This window comes from Eurosta solidaginis, chromosome 5 (genome assembly GCF_040869045.1).
Source record: "Eurosta solidaginis isolate ZX-2024a chromosome 5, ASM4086904v1, whole genome shotgun sequence".
NCBI classification, from domain to species: domain Eukaryota; kingdom Metazoa; phylum Arthropoda; class Insecta; order Diptera; family Tephritidae; genus Eurosta; species Eurosta solidaginis.
The window spans coordinates 227,385,269-227,396,431 of NC_090323.1; positions in this window are offsets into that span (position 1 = coordinate 227,385,269).

Here is an 11,163-nt window from a genome sequence, read left to right on the forward strand (position 1 = left end):
GCGATTAAGGATGCGGTGGATGGAATGCTATCCAGTGCTACCACGGTTAGGGAATTTAACATCTACTCTGATAGCCAATCGGCTATCAAGGCCTTGAGCTCAACTACAGTGCGATCGAGGGTGGTCTGGGAGTGCCTGACCTCGCTTGCGATTGCATCGAATTATTTTACAATTAAGATTATCTGGGTCCCGGGCCATAGTGATATCCCGGGTAACTGTCAAGCGGATCTCTTAGCCCGCATCGGTACAACTGAACCGGATGAAGATGGCTGTAGGGACTTCGGGATCCCGCTGGCCACCTGTGGATTGCTCCTCCATAGCTGGGCCTCGAATCAGCTCAGCAAACGTTGGGCGGATACCACGTCTTGCAGGGTAGCAAGATCTTTCTGGCCGAAAGTGGATGGCAGGAGATCTGCTGAAATAATTGGGTTCACTAAGGCTCACCTATCAATGGTCATTGGGGTTTTGACAGGGCACTGTCCCATGGGTATCCATGCGGTACGTCTCAATATACTGGAAACTCCATCCTGCTGCAGCTGTATGGAGGATGATGAGGTGGAATCACCAAATCACTTTATGCTTGATTATCCAGCTTTTGCCAGAATTAGGCGAAAGTACTTCGGTCGCGACTCACTTGGATCTCCCGAGGATATATCCAAAGTTGAGATCGGTATCATTCGGAGCTTTATCGTTGCTACCCAACGATTCTCTAAGTAGCTGGATCTAGGTCACCGTTATTCTTGGTGTATGTGGTATCACAACGGACCTTCGTGTTGTCCAAGTGAGCTATCCTTATCAGGGCAGCTACCACCTAACCTATCCTATCCTACCATTAGAGCTCATGTTGATAGCTAGGCATACTTCTAAAATCTCAAAAGTTTTTTCGAAACAGTGGCTTACCTCGAGAATCATAGCGTACTCAGCAAAAGAGGGAACTTTTTATAATGCATAATATGCTATTAAGTTGAAAAAATGTAATTAATAACTTGCGGTACTCTAACTGGACTCAAATGTATGATTCAATGATGTTGATTTAGGATCTTCGGTGTGGCAGGCCGAGCACGCTACCATCACACCACGGCGGCCGCCTATATAATTTATTCCTGATTAATTACGCTTCACTACTGCTATCAACCTTGTGTTTATTTCTCACAATAATCAACTGGAAAAATGGGTTGAATATTCATTTGGGAACTGTACATTTCTGAAAATCTTTCGAAGTTAGGATAATAATTGGAAAATATTAATGACGTTGGAGATCAACTGGAAAACTTTTAATTTTACACAATTTTTCAAAGGTTGGATAGTGACTGGAGAATAAAGTTGAATATGAACTCCATAGTGTACCTATACCAAGTGTGTTCACTAAGCGATAAACGTCAAAACTACAAACAGCCTCGCTCACCTGATGGAAATCTCAGGTCTAGAGTCGCATTTTTGGTCTCAACGACAACATTTTTGACTACCAATCGTATGGACTTTTTCAATTTTTCAATCATTCGGAGCATTCGGTAATGGTATCCATTTTGAATTCGCTGTCATTCCGAATCCAGCGAGTGCCTGTCAGAATGCTTGACAGATAAGTCAACACACTTGTACTTGTACACTATGATGAACTCGAGAACTATGTGGTTTAAGAATAATTAAATAAAGATGTTGGATATCACTTCCAGAACTAGATATATATTTCGCCTGAGAATTTTTTTCCATGTTTGTTTGGTAAATAAAATTCAGCTGTTTCCGTACCTACAAATTATCTATAAATAATAAAAAACCAATGTTGCCGCACAAAACAGCATACCCCAAAGGCGGCCTTAAGGGCGAATTAAAGCGCGAATTAATGGTGACTTATAACCATAAAGTCATAACCAGATAAAACAGCTGATCGAACCTACCTTATGGAAATCAATGTAATCGATTAATGGTGCCGTACCATAACGCTAACTCGATTACATTGATTTCCTTAAGGTAGGTGCGATCAGCTGTTTTATTAAGGGCGAATTAATGGTGACTTATAACCATAAAGCCATAACCAGATAAAACAGCTGATCGAACCTACCTTATGGAAATCAATGTAATCGATTAATGGTACCGTACCATAACGCTAACTCGATTACATTTATTTCCTTAAGGTAGGTGCGATCAGCTGTTTTATCTGGTTAAGGGCGAATTAGTGGTGTCTTATAACCATAAAGCCATAACCAGATAAAAATCAATGTAATCTATTAATGGTGCCATACCATAATGCTAACTCGATTACATTGATTTCCATAAGGTAGGTGTGATCAGCTGTTTTATCTGGTTATGGATTTATGGTTATAAGTCACCATTAATTCGCCCTTTAAACTGTGACTGAAAAACTGATCAGTGGTTTAACTGGAGTTTAAATTTGACTAGAGTTAAAGCAAGCTTAGTTTAAGCTTAGCTTAAACAACCCTTGATAAACCGGGCCTTACTCAATCTAACTCCAGGACGAAACCTTTGAAAGCACCGTACACAAGAGTTGATCAATCGTTGAATGATAATTTTCTGTTCACATCGTTGAGTATTTCTGATCCACTCAACTGTTGGAATAGTATATATGTAGTAGTATATATTTATTTTTTCCAAAAAATAAGATACAGAGTATGTCTTATGCTTTTGCGTACATCGAAACATTAAATAAATAAATTAAAGTAGATACTAGCAACAATAACAGAGTATGTTTTGTGTCGCACCACGTGTTAAATAAAATGTTATCGAGTTACAAAAATTCATTTAATAATAAGTCTCTAATTTTAAAGCTTTCCGCGAGAAATTGGCCAGAGCCTCGAAGTTAAATCCATTTAAACTGGAAACCACCTTGGCCACATCTAAAGTTCTTTCACCAAAGTAAAGGGAACGAATGTTGTTATATATCGGCCATGTGCCAATAGTGAAAAACGTCTTTCGGCTCCTGCAAACTTCATACTGTGCAAAGTGGAGGCGATATCTATAATATAAAAATAAGTCTGGTTTTCCTTCCTGACGCTATAACTCCAGAACGCTCGAACCGATTTCCACGGTTTTGCATTCGTTGGAAAGGTCTCGGGCTCCGTGAGGTCTCGAAATATGAGTCAAAACGTGGACCGAGGTTCCCCTAGAATGTGTTTATAGAATATGGATAACAAATGAAATCTGTTGATGAGTGCTTTAGTAGAGGGTAATTTCCATACCCCTGGGTGACTAGGGTCTCGAGATATAGGCCAAAACGTGGACCCTGGTACCCCTGGAATGTGTTTATAGAATATGGATAACAAATGAAAGCTGTTGATGAGTGCTTAATAGAGGGTACTTGCCATACACCTGGGTGACTAGGGTCTCGAGATATAGGCCAAAACGTGGACCCGGGTACCACTAGAATGTGTTTATAGGATATGTATATCAAATTAAAGCTCTTGATGAGTGCTTTAGTAGAGGATAATTTTCATACCCCTGGGTGACTAGGGTATCGAGATATAGGCCACAACGTGGACCCGGGTACCCCTAGAATGTGTTTATAGAATATGGATAACAAATGAAAGCTGTTGATGAGTGATTTAGTAGAGGGTAATTTTCATACCCCTGGTTGACTAGGGTCTCGAGATATAGGCCAGAACGTGGGCCCGTGCACGCCTAGGTAGTGTTTTTACATTATGGGTATCAAATTTAAGCTGTTGATGAGTGCTTTAGTACAGGGTAGTTTTCATACCTATTGGTGACTAGGGTCTCAAGATATACGCCAAAACGTGGACCCGGATACACCTAGAATGTGTTTTTACATTATGGGTATCAAATTGAAGCTGTTGCTGTATGTAGTACAGATTAAGTTTTACACCGCTGGGTGACTAGGGTGTCGAGATATAGGCCACAACGTGGACCCTGATACACCTAGAATGTGTTTTTATATTATGGATATCAAATTGAAGCTGTTGATGTGTGCTTTAGTACAGAGTAAGTTTTACACCGCTGGGTGACTAGGGTCTCGATATATAGGCCATAACGTGGATCCGGATACCCATAGAATGTGTGTGTATTATGGATATCAAATGAAAGCTGTTGCTGAGAGCTTTAAAGTAATTTTCATTGTGATATTCGATTTAGTCGCATCAACCTGTCAAAACTGATAAATATGCATGCGAAGCCGAAATAAAGATATGAATTAATAATACCCACATATCTATTTACATACGTCCGATTCGATTTGCCTGAAATTTGGTATATAAATTTGCAATATTAGTATTTACGATGCTTTTTTCCGGGAAGTAGACCAGAGACGGATTAGGACTAGGACTGAGGTGTAAACGAACTTGCCGACGTTCAACGCCCGTACGTACGTAGCCCGGAACGTAGAAATCATGGCGAACGATACAAGGTGACAGCACGGGACAGCTGATTATAAACTTTTTTTAGGACTGAGGTGTAAACGAAAACTCGCCGACGTTCAACGCCCGTACGTACGTAGCCCGGAACGTAGAAATCATGGCGAACGATACAAGGTGGCAGCACGGGACAGCTGATTATAAACTTTTTTTAATGATTTGATACATCAACTTCCGGCGCAGTAAGATTTTGACATTTGTCCATCGAATTTACAAACACAAAGTATATGGAATTTTTATTTATGTTTGTAGGTATGTCACCATGCTGCCACCTTGTATCATTCCGCCATGGCAGAAATCAAAACAATTTTGATTTTTTCCGTAAGAACATGTCAGCTGATAGCTCTTTCACTATACAGAGTTGCCTAGTCAACTTTTGCGTCCTAATTTTTAACCGTTTGCAGTTTTTATGCAAAAACACCTAATTAAAGTTTGAAAAATTGTGGAAATAATACGAAATAATTATGTAAAAGTTCAGATTATAAATATGTTATCTATTTATACTTATTTAATATTAATTCCAGCCTTTTACAACATCAAAAATTAAAATAGAAAAAGGTGATGTTTCCATAAGCATACGTATACGTACGTTACACACTTCGGTGGGTAACTGCTGCTTTAACTTGAGATGCTGGAAACGTCTCTTAAGCGCCCATTACTCATACTTAGCATAGACTTGACTTGACTTGAGAACTGTCACTTACAGTTCTGTTAAATGAACATTGTATGTTACTGATTACTCATTGCTGCCAAGAAGAGCAGCAACAACAACCCCATCCCCCCTTCTTCTTCTGCCACCAAACTACCTTCTGACCCGAAGATGCCGGCCCTTAAGAGACAAAGGTCTATGGGAAATGCCTCGAGCGATCCCGATCGACCTCTACTCCCCCTGCCCTGACCAAAACCTTCAGCGAGGCGGCTAAGGCCAACTTTACGCTGGCGGTTTTGAATCGCGGTCACCCGGATGGGAACATAACCCCGGATAACTGGAAGGATGTCCTTAACGGCCTTCTCAAGATCTTTAAGGACATCATGACCAAGTATCCGGGGCCGGCTCACACTATCCGTGATGCCGGCTGGTACCAGGGTAGGGTCAAGCTTGCTTCCTGCGCCGACGAACGCTCGTGCAAGCTCTACAAACTCGCCATAGCTTCGCTAGGACAGCTGTGGCCTGGATGCGGTTGGTGTGGAAGAAATTCCGAACAGACCGAGAGCTTGGGCCTGGGTCCCAGACGGCATAGCGGATCCTGGCGAGATCCTGGATACCATCGCGGAGTCGAATAAGGGGCTACCTTCGAGCGATTGGAGGATAGTCCGGTCGGCGAGACAAGGGCGAAGCAGCGTTATGTTGGTTTCATTATAAACGAGGCTCGTCTCCCTTGGCTTGACGAATGTGGTGGAGTGTTAAGCTACGGCTTCTACTCCATCACGTTGAAAATTCGAAGGGATGGTACGAAGGAGGAAACACTGGACGAGGGTGAGCCTGTACCTCGGGGCGAGGGGTCAGACAGAAACACCCCGAGTGGATCTGCTGCCCATGGCACTGGGAAAAAGACCGCCACCGCGCCGGAGGATCTGGTGATTGGGGATACCGCCTCGAGGGAACCCGCAACCGACACAACGAATCTCATGGACCCATGCAACACCTCGAGTGGACATGGGGCCGATATCGAACTGGCACGCAGCACTCCGGATGCCAAGAGCGATACACTCTCGGTATCTGAGTTTGCGGGCCAGTTCTTTACGGGCATGGACGAGCAGCTTCTGCTGGAATCCGACCCGTCGGATGCCGAATTCGACGATACTATCGTAGAGGAGGCATCCGACGATGCGGATCAGCAGAGGATGGACGTCGATGCTGCAAACGAACCGTAACGGGCGCGCAGGTACTGCAGATAAACCTGCACCACTCTAAGGCAGCCTCGGCTGCCCTAATCTTACGCCTCAGCACAACGTATGAGGACGTCGTTCTAGCCCAGGAGCCTTGGGTCGTTGGCAGCAAGGTCTGTGGACTCTTTTCTAAGGACTACCGGCCTGGTGACACCGCCCGTGACAGGTAGAATCAGATCTTGTATTCTAATAAAGAAAAATCTAGTATTTATTTTACTATCTCCTTTTAGTGACGAGGACTTTACCTGTATTAGCCTCGAGCTACAGGGTCAAACAATCTGGCTGATGTCCGAATATCTTTCGGACGATCGCCCAACTTCTGTGCAGGACCGGCTCTGCAAAGCGGTACGGGAGGCCAACACAGTAAAGGGTTCCTGATAATAATTGGGACCGATGCCAATGCACATCACACTGCTTGGTGCTCTACCGATATTAACAATAGGGGTGAGTCTCTTTTTGATTCTATTATAAGTAACAATCTAAGTATATGCAACTCTGGAGACAAACCGACTTTCAAAAAGTTGGAGAGTTTCCAACGAAAACTCCTACTCTGATCATATGTATATCATTTTCACTCTGCTTTTGCGTACACCGCCTAGGGTGGCTTACAGGAACAGGAGACGTACGGACTGGAACCTTTATAAAAAAGTCCTATCCCCTACTCTCCTAAAGAACGCTTCTCACGGTAGGCCGAGCCTACCGCTAACAACTGTTGAAGCGCCTCCTTTAGACACAACATTTGCTTCTCTCGGTGAGCTAGACTCATCGTCAAAAATAGAAGAAGCAGTAGATTTTATCACCAAATCTTGTAACGCTGCTTTCACAGTAGCCTGCCCGGAGATTAAGGCAAGAGGTAAAAAGAAACCCTATTGGTGGAACCAAGAAATCTCCGAGCAGAGGAAGAACAGCAGAAAACTCTTTAACGAAGCTAAGCGCACTGGAATCTGGTCCCATTATAGGGACGCCTTAAAATCTTTTAAGAAGTTAATCCGGAAGGCCAAAAGGGATTCCTTGACATCGAAGAAGTCTCAGAGGCCAATCGCCTACGAAAGGTCCTCTCCAAAAACCCCATACCTCCAAGCTGCATTCGCACAACGAGCGGAGAATGGGCCACTTCTAGTACGGAAATTCTGGAAACCCTGATCAGCACTCACTTTCCAGGCTGCAGATCTCAACCATACATCTTAAACACGCAATCTAACCCAGGGCCATTTCAACCCCTGGACCACATTGTAAGCGAAAAAGGAGTTATCTGGGCAATCAAGTCATTTAAACCCTTCAAATCTCCGGGAACGGATGGAATATTTTCCGCTTAATTGCAAGCTACAAGCGATCTTATAAGCCCGCTGCTAGCTAAAATCTACAAGGCTTGCCTTAACCTGGTCTATATCCCCACGGAATTGACCAAGGCAAAGGTAGTATTCATACCCAAATGAGGCAGGATATCGGGCAACAGTCCAAAGGATTTCAGACCAATAAGTCTGACCTCCTTCCTCCTAAAAGTTCTAGAACGATTGCTGGACGCCTATATTAGACGATCGGCAAATAAGGCACTAATCTCCAACAACCAACACGCCTACTCTAAGGGCAAGTCCGTACAGACAGCTGTACATGCTATCACTACTAAGATAGAGAAGGGTCTTACCTTTAAAGAATTTACGCTGGGTATCTTTCTCGACATAGAAGGAGCCTTCAACAACGTTCTCCCAGCAGCGGCCACAAAATCTCTACGTTCACTAGGGGTGGAAGGGCCTCTTGTGAAATTCGTCGAGCCCTTCTAAACAAGAGAATCATTATCTCTGAGCTGGGCAGCTCATCGTTAATAAGGTATACCAACAGAGGACCCCCCCCCCCCCCCCCCCCCCCCCCAGGGGACGTTCTTTCTTCTCTACTATGGAACCTGACGGTGAACGCTCTGTTATCTATACTACAGCCCACAGGATGCCAAGTCATTGCATATGCCGACGACATAGCCTTGACCGTTACCGGCAAACACCTTCCGGTGCTTGGCAAACTCTTGCAAAATGCTTTTAATCTAACAAACACTTGGTTTATGGAATGCGGACTCAGCATCAGCAGTGAAAAAACTGAGATGGTGCTTTTTACCCGCAAACGCATTATACCGGAATTTATCCTCCCGTTCCTAAACGGGAGGGAAATCAGACTCTCTACCGAGGTTAAATATCTCGCAGTTATTCTAGACAGGAAGCTTGACTGGAAGCGAAAGGTGGAGGAACGATCCAGGAAAGCCACAATGGCTCTCTACGCTTGTAAGTCGGCAATCGGAAAAAGGTAGGGTTTCCAGCCATGCATAGTCCATTGGATCTATACGGCAGTGGTGAGACCCATACTCTTCTACGCCGTCACCGTGGACGGCACTCGATATCGAATCTAACAAGAGCAAAGTAACGAGAGTGCAGAGGATGGCGGCAATGCTCACCAGCGGTGCCCTTCCCTCCACTCCCACCAAAGCTCTTGAAACCATATTATTCCTTCCCCCAACTGATCTATATGGTAGATACTGTGCCTCCTGCAATGCGGCAAGGCTCATCGCTATCGAACCATGGAGGGACCCCAGGTTTGGTCACACCCGGATCCTGAAGCAAGTCCCCGAAACCTTCTTGAAATTGGACCATACAACATCGTCCCCTTGCTGGGACAAGAAATTTTCCACAAGAATCCCAGAGAGGAACGAGTGGGCAAACGGCGTGGAGTCGGGATCACACGAAATCTCCGTTTTTTACAGATGGCTCTAGACTAAACAACAGAGTCGGCAGCGGAATATTCTCGGAGAAGCTCAATCTAAGCGAGAGCTTTCGCTTACCCGGTCACTGCAGTGTTTTTCAGGCTGAACTCATAGCTATCTGGGAAGCAGCCCTCTATCTTGCTAACCTGCAGGTGACCAATTCTATTTCAATTTTCTCTGACAGCCAAGCTGCCATAAAATCCCTGCAATGCAGTAACACCTCGTCACTAGTGGCATTGAAGTGCAGAGAAACCCTCAACAAACTAGCTGAAAATTGCAACCTAAGCATAATATGGGTTCCTGGCCACTGTGATATCTCAGGAAACTGCGCCGCGGATGAGCTAGCTAGGGAAGGCACCAAACTGCAAACAATAACCTCCGCTGTTTGGGCCAGCCCCCCTCTAAACACTTGCAAACACTACCTGCGGTCTCTTTTCACGGATCAGGCAAACGCCAGATGGGCGAAGGAACCTACATGTAGTATATCCAAGCAAATATGGCCTAAGCTGGATGAAAAGAGATCGCGATCGGTGATATTGTTAAACCGTATCTCTATAAGCCCACTAGTAGTGGGCCTGCTTACAGGTCACTGTCTCATGGGCACTCACGGTGCTTATATGGGCCTGCAGACAAATGACTTCTGTCGCAGCTGTAGGGACGAGGAGGAGATAGAAAGCGTTGAGCACTATCTGTGCCACTGTCCCGCACTGTCAAAAACCAGGTACCAATGCCTCCACAGACACTCTTTTGGGTGCCTTGCGGAGCTTGAATCTATAAACCCAAACGACATCTTGCGTTTCATTAGGCAAACGCGCTGGTTTAGCCTCACTGGGGTCTAAACTTTCTTCTTCTTCGAAAGTAGGGTAACAGGAAATAGGGGTCCCCCGCGTGGTAGCACAATGGGCCACAACGGCCTACGTGAGTCTCCGCTCGGACAGCGGAGGCAGCCACTCTAACCTAACCTAACCTAACCTACTGATTACTCAAAACTTGACAACACTTAACTTGACTTAGAAATCTGTTGAACTTTGATTTTCTATGTAATTTCTAAGTGACGTTTACATTTTTAGATGCCATTTGTTTGTTTCCATTTCATTTTGACATTTTGTCACACAAATTGACACCAATTAAAAAATAAATTTCATAGCTGATTATGATGCCAGATTGTATGCGCTAAGTGGAGTATAATCGTGGCTAAGTTGACAAGTTTACGCCAAATCAAGTCTATGCTAAGTATCAGTAATGGGCCCTCTAATCGCCTGAAGTGGCAGGGTTAAACAGTAGTCTACTCTAACTGAAGTTTAAACTCGGAGTGAGAAACCCGGTCATAATTGAAGTGGTAATTCTATACGACAGCATGACACTGCTAATACGCGTCCAAAAATATCGAGAAAGGTACCAAACGCCGCGTCTTGACATTAGTATTAATAATCCGAAGCCGGAAAATTTTTAACTCGTTCAAAAGATATTAACGAAACACCGAAAAAACCCGCGGTTACCTCCAAAACCGGGAGTGGTATCCATCGTATTTTTGCGCAGAACACCTTTCTGTGTTGACGGCCTTCGGACGCGCTTATAAAAAATTACCCTGGGTGGGTCCAACATCGGTTTGGAGACCAAAACTATATCCGCACAAAACACATATGTTCACATTTTTTTTTGTGGGTACACAACATTCCAACAACCACATGAAAGTCGCCAACATCAACTGCAAATATCTCCGGACAGAGATACAATTTTTCGCCTTCGGATTATTGTTCTCGAGATTAATACGCGTCTTTTGACACCTCTCTCGATATTTTTGGACGCCTATTAGCAGTTGTTGTTGTTGTTGTTGTTGTAACGATAAGGTTGCTCCCCGAAGGCTTTGGGGAGTGTTATCGATGTGATGGTCCTTTGCCGGATACAGATCCGGTACGCTCCGGTACCACAGCACCATTAAGGTGCTAGCCCGACCATCTCGGGAACGATTTATGTGGCCACATTAAACCTTCAGGCCATCCCCTCCCTCCCCACTATTAGCAGTGTCATGCTGTCGTATAAAATTACCATTGAAGTTTTGATGTGTCGCCAAAGTTGTATGTTTGATCGTGCAAATATATTTTACTGTTGCTCACCTATATTCTCCAATGCATTTATAATCTTTCT